The sequence below is a fragment of the Apodemus sylvaticus genome, chromosome 13 (genome assembly GCF_947179515.1).
Source record: "Apodemus sylvaticus chromosome 13, mApoSyl1.1, whole genome shotgun sequence".
Taxonomy (NCBI): Eukaryota; Metazoa; Chordata; class Mammalia; order Rodentia; family Muridae; genus Apodemus; species Apodemus sylvaticus.
Genome location: NC_067484.1, coordinates 82,462,309 through 82,476,229, shown reverse-complemented (window position 1 = coordinate 82,476,229; position 13,921 = coordinate 82,462,309).

Here is a 13,921-nt window from a genome sequence, read left to right as displayed (position 1 = left end):
TCCAAGTAGCCCACCCACACGGCCATCATGTTGTGACCCACGTGACCTGTGGCAGCTTCCTCCTCCAATCACCTTCTTCTCCTCCCCCTCCTGCTCAATTTAAGAACCTGTATAATTTTTAAAATCTATTGCTATGCCCGGGTCTCCTAAAGTAATAATATTCATAGGTAAACCGGCCTTTTTACACACAGTTCAAGAAAAACATCATATCCATATACTGATATAGGCAAACCATTAAAGAAATACATTAATATATGTATATGTGTATGTATGTGTATTTAAACATTAAGTGTCTAGACAACACAATGAAATTAAGTTTCACAACAAAAATGAAATAGTAAAATATTAATACCTGGTCACAGGCACACCATGGATGTGACAGCAACAAAAACAGACTGATACCCACATTACTACAGATGCCTTACACGGAGAACTCACACTGCCAAAGAGTCACTTGGTTAACAGTGTGATTTTCTGGAGTGGTGGGCACAGCTTTATTTCTTCACAAAGAAAAGTGTGTAACTTGTCGTCAAATCCCACTTTGTGGCAACACCACTTTATGTTTGGATTAGAGTGTCAGATAATGGTAAACAGTATTTCACCGACAAGAATGGCCCTCAAGTAATTTAAATACCTGCAGAACTGGGAAAACTGTGAAGGGCTAACATTGAGCTCTGTGGAGTGTATGCTGAAGGAGCTCCCATGTTTCCTAAGAACTGTTCTAGTAGTAAAAACGCACCACTTTTCTTCCATTTCAAGCAGTTTTTCCTGGTATAGAGTACTTTTTTGTGGCTAGGTTGAAAGATTACTCTACTTGTGTTATGATAATTTGTTTTAAGCTATATAATTAGAGAGCAACGGGGCCTAATGTTACTCTGTTCTGTGCATTAGAGGTTTTATTTACTAAAAGAAAGGTGAGATAGTTCATCTTTCCCTTTATATATGTGTACTGTAAAGTGAAAAACAGCAGTCAACAACAGAATAAATTCAAGCAAGCAAAGGAATAAACTGTCTTTATGACATGAATTTTTTAAAGAAAATGGAGCAAAAATGCATTTTTGTTACTTTTAAGTTCATTAGGGCATTGCATCTTTGTATTGTCAATTATGCAGACCTTACTACATGCATTGACTGCCTACTAAACTGGAGATAGATGTTTATAATTTATAAAGACATGTTCCTATTAAATGATACATTAATTTATCCTAATTATTTGTACAAAGAGAATGTGGATATCTTCCTTACACAAGCATCATTCATCGCTGTTTTTAATTGATTACTGGAAGTGAAATCACAGATACAGCCAACCTTTCCAGGAAAGTAGGTTTTCCTAAGGGAACTATCAGAAGAGCTGAGTGTGCTGTGTGCTTAGTGCCGCACCATCAACACACATTACTGATGCATTTATGTATCCTGTCAATCAAATTGTGAATAGCCATGGTTCACTATTGTAAATGTCATTGGCTCATGATCTTCATAATCATTTTGTATAGATTTTCTTTCTCTATATCTCCATTTTGATCTAATAAGTTATTTTTCTTTCATAGTGTCATTTTATTTTACTTTTCTTGAGTGTCTTAGTTTGAAAACTTTTGAATTTCTATATAAGCAAATGGGCAAAGGATGTTTTTCACATATCATGAACTTCTTTATTCAAAGGAGACTTATAATACAATCAATGTGCTACTAGAGATGTGAATTTAGGTCTTAAACAACGTAGGTTTCAGTTTTGTTGCATGTGTACTTCCTGGTTTTGTGTGTCAACTTGACACAGGCTGGAGTTATCACAAAGAACGGAGCTTCAGTTGGGGAAGTGCCTCCATGAGCTCCAGCTGTGGGGCATTTTCTCAATCAGTGATCAGGTGGGGAGGGCCCCTTGTGGGTGGTACTACCTTTGGGCTGGTCTACTTGGGTTCTATAAGAGAGCAGGCTGAGCAAGCCAGGGGAAGCAAGCCAGTAAGAAACATCCCTCCATGGCCTCTGCATCAGCTCCTGCTTCCTGACCTGCTTGAGTTCCAGTCCTGACTTCCTTTTGTGATGAACAGCAATGCAGAAGTGTAAGCTGAATAAACCCTTTCCTCCCCAACTTGCTTCTTGGTCATGATGTTTGTGCAGGAATAGAAACCCTGACTAAGACAGCATGTAAATAGCATCCAAATTCAATCAACCCGATGTATAACTATTTACTATAGCATAGGCCCTAGGCTAAACATATAAATGAAATATTAAATTTAATTCTCCTGACACTTATGCAAGATGCTCTTATTTTCTCTCACCTGCATACAAGAATACAGATATTCAAACACGGAGAAGCCAGCTTATTTAGGGACTCAAAGATGGTAACAACACTGATGTGAGCTGCAGCATAGAGCTGTGGGACTGGGATCTATTCCACTGTAAGACTATATGATTTCTGTCCCTGAACCCAAACAACAATGTGTATCATCTGTTCTCTTCTTTCTCTCTCATTGCATTGGCTGTTAAACAAAATGCTTCATCACAGATCTATTTGGCCAAATTTTTACATATGGTAAATATCTTACTTGGCGTATGGGTTTTTAACCCATTTAATAATTGGATTGTGTCTTTTTCTAATACACCATTGAATAGGATCACATGTTAGATAATAACTATACTTTATTATCCTAGGAAATTGTCTCCTAATGAAATAATACTAACAGAGAATATATTTATCTAGAATTGAAGGAAATGTATTGATTTTTTGTTTTAGGAGTCCAAAATAACCTTAAAATAGGGACCTGAAAATCATCTCTTAGGCATCTATTTATTGGCTGTATTTATAACCACAATAAAATGATCTCTGAGGTTGTATTTGAGCAGTCTTTAGACCTGTACCATCATTCATTCAGACACACACTCTTTATTCCATTGTATGGTCCTGTCTCACAAAGACACAGTCTCAGAAGCTCACTGCCTACATTGTTGTAACCACTATCAGCTCCACTAGTACTACACTGGCTGGAAAGTTATGACTGCCACATAAACACTGTAGCAAGAATGTAGTCACAACCATGCACATCATACATAAAAACACACTCACATATACACATGAGACATGTAGCGTATGTGAGAACACACAGTAAGAATAATACATACACTCACTTTTTTAAATTAAAAAACAATAGTGTAAAGACAAGGCTAAGAGCTATTTTACAGAGAACTGGAAAACAACTACCAGTCATGCACAGGACCTTGAGAATCGCAGTGCTCCCAAATCTGAGTATAATGTTGCACTGCATTCTTTCCCTAAAAGAGGTCTAGGGGTTATTCTTAATTACTTCTTTGATTGTACTGTTTATGTAGACAGAAGTATAAATTCATGTGTACTAGTCACGACTGTGCCACATACAGCTTAGATAAACCAGGATATTTTTAAAAATATATTAATACATTTTTTAAAAACTCAAAAAGTAGAAATTACAAGTAGGTGCTTGAGGGCGTGTGAGCTATGAGGTTATCAATTTGTACACCATTAGTCCTGGTCTGATTTCCCAGTAGGCACCTTCTCTCCTAATGTAGAGTTGACAAGAGAAATGCTGTGCACGCAGCTCACTGGTCCTGTGAAGTGGTAACTGCTCAGTACAGACACACTGGAAGCCACACACAGTTCCTCCATCCAAGGAAGGAACAGTATATTCCCAATTCCAGAGACAAGCAGGTTTATTTTTATCTATTTTCTTTAAGGCCTTTTTTTCAAAAACACTTTTACAGATTTCAAGTCATTACTTTTAATTTTTTACTATAGATATTTTAATATAAAATTAAGCACAGGGCTTAGGAGAAAAGGAGATGAATAAGCAGACTTATCAAAGTGTGGGTGTGGGCTCCTCACTGGAGAGGTGCCTTCCAAGGCATTCTCTATGATTGTGATTCTCCTAAATATTTCAGGTAAATACTGCATATTTTCTTTCCTGTGCTTTTATAAATAAGTGTAATATGGCTTTTAAATAATCCTAGGTGAACATAGTACATTTTAATAATTTAATCTAGTGTTTTCTATTCATCCTGTTAATTATGTATAATAAACCTTCTCAAATAAAAAACACATTTGGCTTTTATAATAAAACTTAAGCTTCCAATTGGCTATCTAATATCATGTGGTCTACCCTGATATCATATATGCACAAGAAACTCTATATGAACTGAGCAGGGTTATATATTTAGGAATATATATTATACATATGGATGTTTTCCTGTGTGTGTGTGTGTGTGTGTGTGTGTGTGTGTGTGGTTTCAAATATATATAGTTATATGTAATAATTTTATATACTTATGTGTTATATATGTAATCCACAGTCACCACAGTTTACTTAAATGAAGGTTTATTTTCCTTCCTTCTATAACTGTCTCATGCCTGTTAAGTGACCCTACTAAGATAGGGATGACATTGCAGTCTTCAATGTGTGGCACGTTTTATGGACTCAATGTTGAGCTTTATGTTCCAAGGTTGGAGGGCAGAATGGGATTAGGGAGTGTACACATGTGTGAAGAGAAAAAGCGGTGATCACCAGTCCCGCTCTGTCATATTAGGCATGTGTGCTTGGCTGAGATTTGCTCTGAGGAAATCTGAGTCTTGTGTTTGAGTGTCTGTGTGGTCACATAAATGTTGCTAATGTGAAAAAAAAGATTTAAAAAGATACTGAGTTAATACCATCTTCAAGTGAGATATTGAAGGACTATCCAAATACAAGCCAAATATAAATTTGTGCAGTGTTATTTTGAATGGTCTCTTATAATCAATTTACTTAAATTCCCATGTCAAAAGAATCTTGGCCCAGGCAGTGGTGGCGCATGCCTATAATCCCAGTACTCAGGAGGCAGAGGCAGGTGGATTTCTGAATTCGAGGCCAGCCTAGTCTACAGAGTGAGTTCCAGGACAGCCAGGGCTATACAGAGAAATCCTGTCTCAAAAAAACAAAAACAACAACAAAAAAAACAAGAAAAAAATCAATTTTGTTTTATAATACAGTTGATGACTTTGAAAATGTTTTGATTTTGTCTTAATTATAGAATTTTTGCTTTTTGCCCTGGGAGAATTTTAGATTGGATTACACTTTCTTCTACTTAAGCTTAGAAAGAATAATTTAAAAAATAAAAACAAAAAACTTCTTCAGTGACCAACAGATATTATATTAACTATGAAGGCACTGGCAGTCTACTGAGTTGCATAATTAGAAATATTGGGGCATTATAAGCCACCTTCTTTCAATTAATGGAACAAAAGGCCAGAGCCAAACGTTCTAGGATGTCCAGAGTCACAGCTGCAAGACTGTAATTATGCTGAAAACTCCATTTCTTCTAACAGGGTGATGAGTGTGTGTGTGTGTGAGTGTGTGTGTGTGTGTGTGTGTTTCTAACAGTGTGATGAGTGTGTGCATGTGTGCACACATGTTTATGTGAGTGCATGTGTGTGTGTATGTGTGCCCATATGTTACATATGTGTGTATGTTTTCTGTGTGTGCATGTGCATGAACACATGAGTGGATGCATGTGTGTGCATGTGTGTTTGTGTGTGTGTTATGTTTTATATTTTATAAAGAAAATATATTTCTTTCTCTTGGAACTTGAACTTACAAGAGATGTCTGTTCTGCCTCTGCCTCCTGCTTGTTGAGTTTAAACATGTACATTGACACACTCATTCTTTCCTCAATTTAAATTTAATAAACTATAATCCAGTTTAGTAATTATGAACAATATTCTAATAGTCTCAATAGAGTGAGAAGAGGGATTAGACTGAGTTAAAGGAAAAACATGTAAGGAATGTAGGCAGCATATTTGAAGTTCTGGTATAACAAAGAACACAGAAGGTTGGCAGTGGCTTTAAGAGGACAATACTTAAGGGCTTTCAAAACATATATATTAAGTGCTGGAGAGATGGCTCAGTGGTTAAGAGCACTGACTGCTCTTCCAGAGGTCCTGAGTTCAATTCCCAGCAACCTCTTTGTGGCTCACAACCATTTAAACTGGAATACAATGCTCTTTTCTGGTTTATGTGTACATGAAAAAAGAACACTCATACACTCATACACTCATAAATAAATCAGGTGTGTGTGTCTGTGTATAAACATTTGCAGTATGTTTGTTTATAAACTGGTAGGAATAATCCACTGGGAAGGATAAAATTAAGGACAAGGGAATTAATTGCAGAAATGAAATACTTGAGGCAAGGAGAGATGGGGGCCACGGCTGCCTGTGGCATCAAGCAGATATTCTTACAACTTATCCACTATAGTGAAAGAGAAGAACAATTACACTGCTTTAGATGTAGTGAAATTGATACAGTTTGGGGTGTCAGAGTAAGGATGTTCTATTCCTATTGTTTGTGTAATTTCAATGGAATACAAGGAAGAGCCCCATGCTTGGAGAGCAGCAATGCAGAGAAGGTAGAAGAGTCAGACAAAAGGAAACAATTTTGTGTACCTTCCATATGTGAAGTTTGACCATAGACAGTAACTGATGTTAAAGACCACTCCTGGTTGTACATCTGGAAGAGAGTATACCCGCCTTTAGGTCGGTACTCCAATTTCAAGTTGAGTGGAGCAAAAGATTTGCTCAAATGAAGAAAGTGGAATAGGTAATTAACCCAGGAAACACGGTAGGTCTCATAACTCATGACATAAGCTCCCCAAAACGTTGAACTTTCTCCCTAGTTAAATAATCTGCTCCTCCCTTTGTTTCCATTGCTTGTTTCAGGATAAAAATAGCCTGGAAGACACAGCCAGGAGTAAGAACAATATTTTACTGTGGCCAGGGTGGAATGATACTCTCTCACTGGGAATCATTTCCGTCAGAGTAGGTAACCGGAGCATTCAGAAGAGATATTTTTAAAATATGATTTAACTTTTGTGGTTTTGAGAGAGATCCTAATGTGCCCAAGTTGAGTCTCAGACCAGCAGAGGTCAGGATGAGTACGAACACTGATCTTCCAGCTTCCGGAGTCGGTGTGCAGCTACAACCTCATTCTAAGCAGTCTGAGAACTGAATCTAGGACCTCCGGTATACTGGACGGGTCTTCAACATCCCGAGCTGCATCCACAAGATTCAAACCATGTACAAAAGGTTTTGTTTTAAGTCAATGGAAGGAAGGTTTTAAGGTTCATCAAGACATAAAAATAAGATGGTATTAAAAACTGTCTCAAGGAAAGTGGAGGCTGGTGTCCTACGGAAAAGCAGCAGAGGAGCTGGGACTTCCGACGGCACCGGAAGTGAAAATGGTCTACAATCCTGCAGGTAGATTTGGAACAGAGTGTCAGCAATCCTGATTATCACTTCTGTCTTGGAAATAAGTCCATTCAAGAACGCTGCAGCCTGGAGAACAGGAAGAGGTGTAACAGCCTAGAGAACAGATAGAGGAGGCGGAAAGTGGTAGTCTCACGGGAGGAGAGAGAAATCTGTGGGCCTCTCGAGGCTAGCTGTGGACAGTTCCTGACTCGGCTTGGGGTGGTGGGTGGAAAGAGAACTCTCTAGAAATGTGGGAAATGGCTACAATTTTTGCTGCCATTCAGTAATTTCTATTCATTATTTTTGACTTGTATTTTAGAAACTGTCTTCTGGTAGTAGAAATCTAAAACTCATCAAAAATCACTTTTATCATAGTAATTTACCAATGAGACTCCACAATATAGGCCTGCAGTGGAAGTTCAATTGTTTCCACGGTTTTGTTCATTTCCCAGCTCCCTGAATGGAAGCTCATGAAAGTCGGGGAAATTGGACAGGCCTGAATCTGTTCTGTGGTGACAAACGCTCTCCCATGGGCCATTTGACTTCCTTCTGAATGGGATACTCCCTTGATTTAATGTCTGTTCATTGATGCCTACATGACTCACAGGTAGCTATTTGATGAAGTCGAATCTACTAAGCTAAAGTGTTTCAGTGTAACATACCCAGATGCAGGTATGGAACCATGGTTGCGTGTGGGGATCATTCATGCTACGAATGCTGTAGAGGTGCTGAAGAAGTGTCCAGAGATAGTGGCAGTTCTACTTCTTATCCATTCACAAGTACACAATTAGGAACTGATGTTGACAAGGAAGGGTACTTAGATAATTCTCACCGGACGTGGGGAAGGTCATGTGCTTACATATTTTTTAAAAGTACAAATTAATGCTGAAGAGGTGGCTAAATCTATCAGGTGCTTCTCATGCAACCATGAGGACCCAAGTTTGGTGTTGGGCACCAGCTGGGCACTTCATCACACGCCTGTAATCCCGGCACTGGGGAATCAGAGACATGAGAGCCCTGGGGGCTTGCCACATAGCCAGTATAGCCATATTGTCAAGCGACCCTATCAAGAGAGAGACCCTGTCAAGAGAGAGACCCTGTCTCAAAAAGTAAGATGGAGAGCAATCCAGTCAGACATCTGACTTTGACCTCTGACCTCCACAAGCTTGTACACAGACATGCTCACACACATATATACACAAGAACACACCCAAATGAACACATAAGCAGACATGGACACACATTTAAAGATAGACAAGTGGGAATAAGATTATTCATTGCTTTTGAAACAATTAGCACCTATTTCCATCAACATTTCAGAACTCCATTAGGATTTTGTTCATCTTGTAAAAAGATTACCATGTCATTGACAAAAGCATGTGGTCTCCTAAACTTTTTTTCTTCATAAATTAGTGATGAAAATCCCAGCATGGCTTTATAATAAATTGCAGACTGAAAGCCTGCAAAGTCCAAACTGAAACAGATGACCCTGGCCTATTCACAAATATGATTCTGATAGTATTAGTTAGTGACAGAATACAATATTGGTCTCCGCCATTTTGCCTACCAAGTTATGACTACTTGGAGTGTTAGTAATTTTCCAGAAATGATATTAGGATCTATTCTAAGTTGTTCTCCATGTGTTCCCTTTTCATACTGCCATTCATTGGTACAAAATTTCACACAACTACTCATATCATTTGACAAACATTCAAAGTAACACCAATATGTAAAATATAACTTATGTAACTGTTACAAATCAGCAGGTAAGGCAATTCACATTTCCCTCCTGGAAATGTAATTTTAATAAGGGAGTGTATGAAGAAATATTATTTTGAGTAGTAAAGACTGTATAAAGTATCTGTCAATCTACATGAAGTTCACAGTCTGTGCAGCCCTGTCAGTGTGCTGTGTCTTCTGTCCGAGGAAATCTGTTGTGAGAATGTACTCCCTATGCTTCTGAGAGTTATTAGATTCATGTCTGTTATAATTCATATACCATATATTTATATTAAATATATATAATTCAATTAAAAACTCCAAATCAATGTTGAAAGAAAACAGCAAACAAAACATTTTGCTACTTCAATATTTTCTTTTCTTAAATTTCATTGTATTTTCTTGTGAATAAATTCCCATATTATAACCATCACATGTCTACCAGCTATACTACACACACATAATATGACAGTAAATTCCTTAGGCATAGATTCTCAGGTTTAAGAAATGCCTAAAATTACTACATTTTTAACCCCACCTAAAATGGACACTGAGTTTTAACCCCACTCTGACAATCTCAAGTGACAGGAAATGTGTTACTTTTCTATGGAAAACATTTCATAATCTGTTGTAAATGAAATTAACTTTATGTTTTCTATAGGCCATATAGCTTTTTATAATTTCTACATATTCCTCCATTTTTAGGAATTGAGTCATCTGAATAAATTCATTACATTTCCACATAATGTTTTTTTTTAACCTACACATAATTCCTCCTGCTAAGCTTCTTTCGGGCTCAGTTTCTTCTCTTGTTTATACTCCCTACACCACTGAGGTGAGACTACAAGGCCATGCCACAGACAGTAGTTAAGTTGTCTCTCTATGCTTTGAACTCCCGAATCTGTGCCGTGAAGATGGAGCCTTCACAAGTCATATATTCCTGTCAGCATTAATCTGGTTCATTTTCAAATTTTCCATGATTGCTGGGGTCAACTTGATTAGACTAAGTCATGCCAAGATTAGAAGAGCGAACCTCTGGCTGTGTGTGTGAGATGGTGTCCTGGAGGCAATTAGAGCACAAGAGGTCTGGAAATGAATGATTTCGTCCCTGATGCCTTCATAGTGTGGTAGTTTTAGTGGACAGTGTTGAAAGTAGAGAATCAGGGCTAATTTGGAGGAAGTATACCATGGAGGGGTATCTTCCTTTTGCACTCTATCTTACTCTGGTCCCATCCTGCATGCCCCTTTCTCTGTAGTCACCATCATAAGACCCATGATGAGATTCTTCAAATCTCCTCGACTATGATGGCCTAACATCATTGACACCATGAACGTATTCTTCTTAAGATTATTCCTCTAAGTGTTTGGCCCTATTGACTTTAAATTAGTGAATACAAGTTATACTTACTAACACTAACTAGCTAAAACAACTAGTATACTTGTCTGCTGATGTAAGCAATTATGTTAGGTGCTGTATGATATTAAATAATCTATGAACAGAGTTTTGATGATCCTTACTCTCAGGCTATGAGTTCAAATGCCCCATTAGATAACTGAAACTACACATTGTACTTTTTTAATCTACATGTATACCTATGACAACATGTATTGGTTTTTCTGTCTTAACCAAGCCTTTACATACTGTGGCTTTAACCCTTGCAGTTTGCAATGTTTGTAGATATCAGGGATTTTTCCTTTCTTCACAACTTAGCCCATAGATTTGGCTTCTGTAGAGCTTTTCCATGTCTGCAATTTATGGCATATCCTTAACATACTTAAATTCTCAGCATCCCTTTTGCTTTGGACTATTTTTAAGTGTACTGAGGGCTTACTGATCACAATAAATGCAGTATCATGGCTGTTTGTCTGTCAACCAACATGGTTGAGCTACTAATTGATAAGCCACATACACAGAGTGGATACACTGTACAGAGGAGTTGGGACATCCATGTGGGATAGAGTCAAAAGAGAACATGAGATTTCAGCAATGTAGGGACCAACGGAATGAAGCCATGTATATTATTTTCTCCACCACAAACCCTCCCTTATGTAATGCCCACCTTTTGTTGTTGTTGGGTTTTTTTTTGTTGTTGTTGTTGTTGTTTTTGCAAGGCAAGAATTCTCTGTGTAGCCCTGACTGTTCTGGAACTCACTCTGTAGACCAGGCTGGCCTCCAACTCAGAAATCCGCCTGCCTCTGCCTCCCAAGTGCTGGAATTAAAGGTGTGCACCACCACCACCCAGCTCACCTTTTCTTGATGGGTTTTATAAAGGATCCATTTAATTGCTAGGCTTTAATCTGCCCTTATAATGGTGAAATGATCTTTTGACCATGTTTTCACAACTTAACAGAACTTTTAATCTATGCCTACATAGTAGTTCACAACTATCTATAACTCCAGGTCCATGACATCTCGTTCTTTTTTTCTGGCTTCTGTGAGGAATTGACTCACATGGTTGCCCCCCACCCCCCAATAACTGGAGCAGAGCTCCAATTAAAGCTGTTGCCTGACTGTAGAGTATGTTCCCCTAACTGGACTGCCTTGTCTGGCCTCAGTGGGAAAGGATGTGCCTAACCCAGCAGAGACTTGGTGTGCCAGGGTGTGGGGTACCTAAAGGAAAAGGAGATGGTAGGAGGGGCTGTGTGAGGGGGCACTGGGAGGATGGATGTAAAATGAATAAATAAAAATAACTGTAAAGAGACTGACATGGTGCACATGCATGGATGCAAGCACTCACACATATACATAACAAACAATTCAAAAAAATCATGAAGCCCAGAATAATTCCTACACAGTCAAGGCTTGAATCTAAGAGTTAATCTGATAGTAAACTTTTGAAAAGATGTCCCCTTGGATATTTCAAATTCCCACATTCAGCTCCAGAATTTCAAGAAATACAGAGCCATAGACCAGCACACAGATAATGCACTATTTTCCCACAAGTTAAATAAATGACCACGGGATTCCTGAGAAATTTGTCTTTTTAGCAGACAGTAAGCAAATGCAGAGCATGAGTTTTCAAAGGTAGCTACGAGCTTTAGCGGTCCTTGGAGCAGACAGCATTTGCTCTCATCGAGAGAGAAGCTGCCCGTGGGTGCTCTGTCGACACCCCCCCCCCCCAGATTAACACACCCACGTTTGTTACAGCTCTTGTCTGTGTTAAGCAGTGTGGAAAATCAGCCAAAAGATAAAGCAAGAAAAAGGTGCATTGCCCTGTGATGCAGCTACCTGCTGCACAGTGCAGCGGAGGATGTGCAAGCTTCCATAACACACTCCTGAGCATGTTGGGCCTGAACTGGCAGCAAAAGTCAAGCACACTATTGATGCACTGTATTTAGAAGGTGTGAATAATTGATAAGATGGGAAAAGTCTCACAAGATAGAAATGTAATGCAAAAAACATGCCGTGTTACAGATATACCTAAGTAAAAGAAATGCTCAAATTTTAGTATTTTATTTATTGAAGGTGCTCTTCAAACTTGTGGCAGAACCAGTAGATATCTGGGAACCCACAAAAAAATTGAGAAAAACTAGCTTTCACCATAGCAATCAGATGGGAGAGTGTGGAAGCAAGGACCCTTTTACATGAAACTATAGGACCAGCTGTTTACCCTAAGACATGGCTTGTTGCAGAGCAACGGCTGTGAGTGCAACAGATTCATTAAGAAGCTCACCATACATGTAAATATAGAAAAATAATGGCTGTACCAGGCAGAAATGTGCTCCATCCCACATTAGCATGTGCCAGCTACTGACAATGTGGCACTCATCCCCACTGACATCAGGGACAGACACAAGGACAGCAGAGGTGCAGCAAACCTAGTTGTTCTTGGAAGTCGTCCTAAACTACAGACTGGTGAAATTCAAAATTATAGTGTGTCCTGTTCCCATGTCTATATTTACTGCCCTAAGCCAGTGAATTAACACAGTATATTATGTGATGGTAGAAAGTTTATATAGCTGATGCTTAGTGTAGCATTCAGTAGTAGGGGATTCTTCTTCAAAGAACCCCGTCCCTTTACACAGGAGATAGCATGATGCTTAAGACTAAAAATGTCATGGGGAAACTTCTCTTAGATCATACATAAAACAACTAGAATTAAAGGCAAGGAATAGAGTTGCAACAGAATTCTCCGTGTAATTGTAATCCTTTTACAGAAAGTAAGGTTCACATTCAGTTATTATATCAGGATTTCACATCAGAGTGTATGTAATTAGATTGTATGATCTATAGCTACACTGACATTTGTATCTGGTCGAGAAAATTATCTTTTCAAGATAGCCATTTTCACAACACTCGAGAATCCAGTAAATGAAAAAGTATCCTCTGCCACACATGGTCATGATGTCAATGCTATCACTGTTGGCAACAATTGCTCAGACTGCTGGGAAGAAAGAGTCCTTGCAGTTAGTACTGAGGAGGACCTCTGGAGACCTGCAGCAGATAAGATGTCAGAGCTAACCAGGCTTCCAGATGAAGTCCAAGCACCTGATCCTGACCACCTTACTCCAAACCATAGCGGCAACTTCAGGAGAATGGAGTTTGGCCAACAAGTGTGTTTCTGGCAAGTGGCAGAAAAAATGGGGTTAGCCTTCTCTGTATAGCAAGGTTGCTTATGGTGAGTGAAAATCAGGTGAGTTTGGAAGGAAATGGTTAGGTCATTGGCAAGATAGCGATTTTTTTTGTTAAGTCCATACTTTTAGTGATGAACTCAACCAGGTACTTCAGTGATTAACAAGAAAGAAATGTTAACTGGTTTAAAAATAGAATATATGGCATTAAAGAGATATAAAAATTGATTCTCACATTAGCACACAAAACTGCAATGGTCAATGATGTATCTTTTATTCATTGTTTGGCAGTATGAAAAGCAGGGTGTCGTATGTAACAGTCTAAAGGTCTTCTTCCTTCATTTCAAAGTTCTTTCCAGCTCTGGGACCTCACCAATTACATTTGAT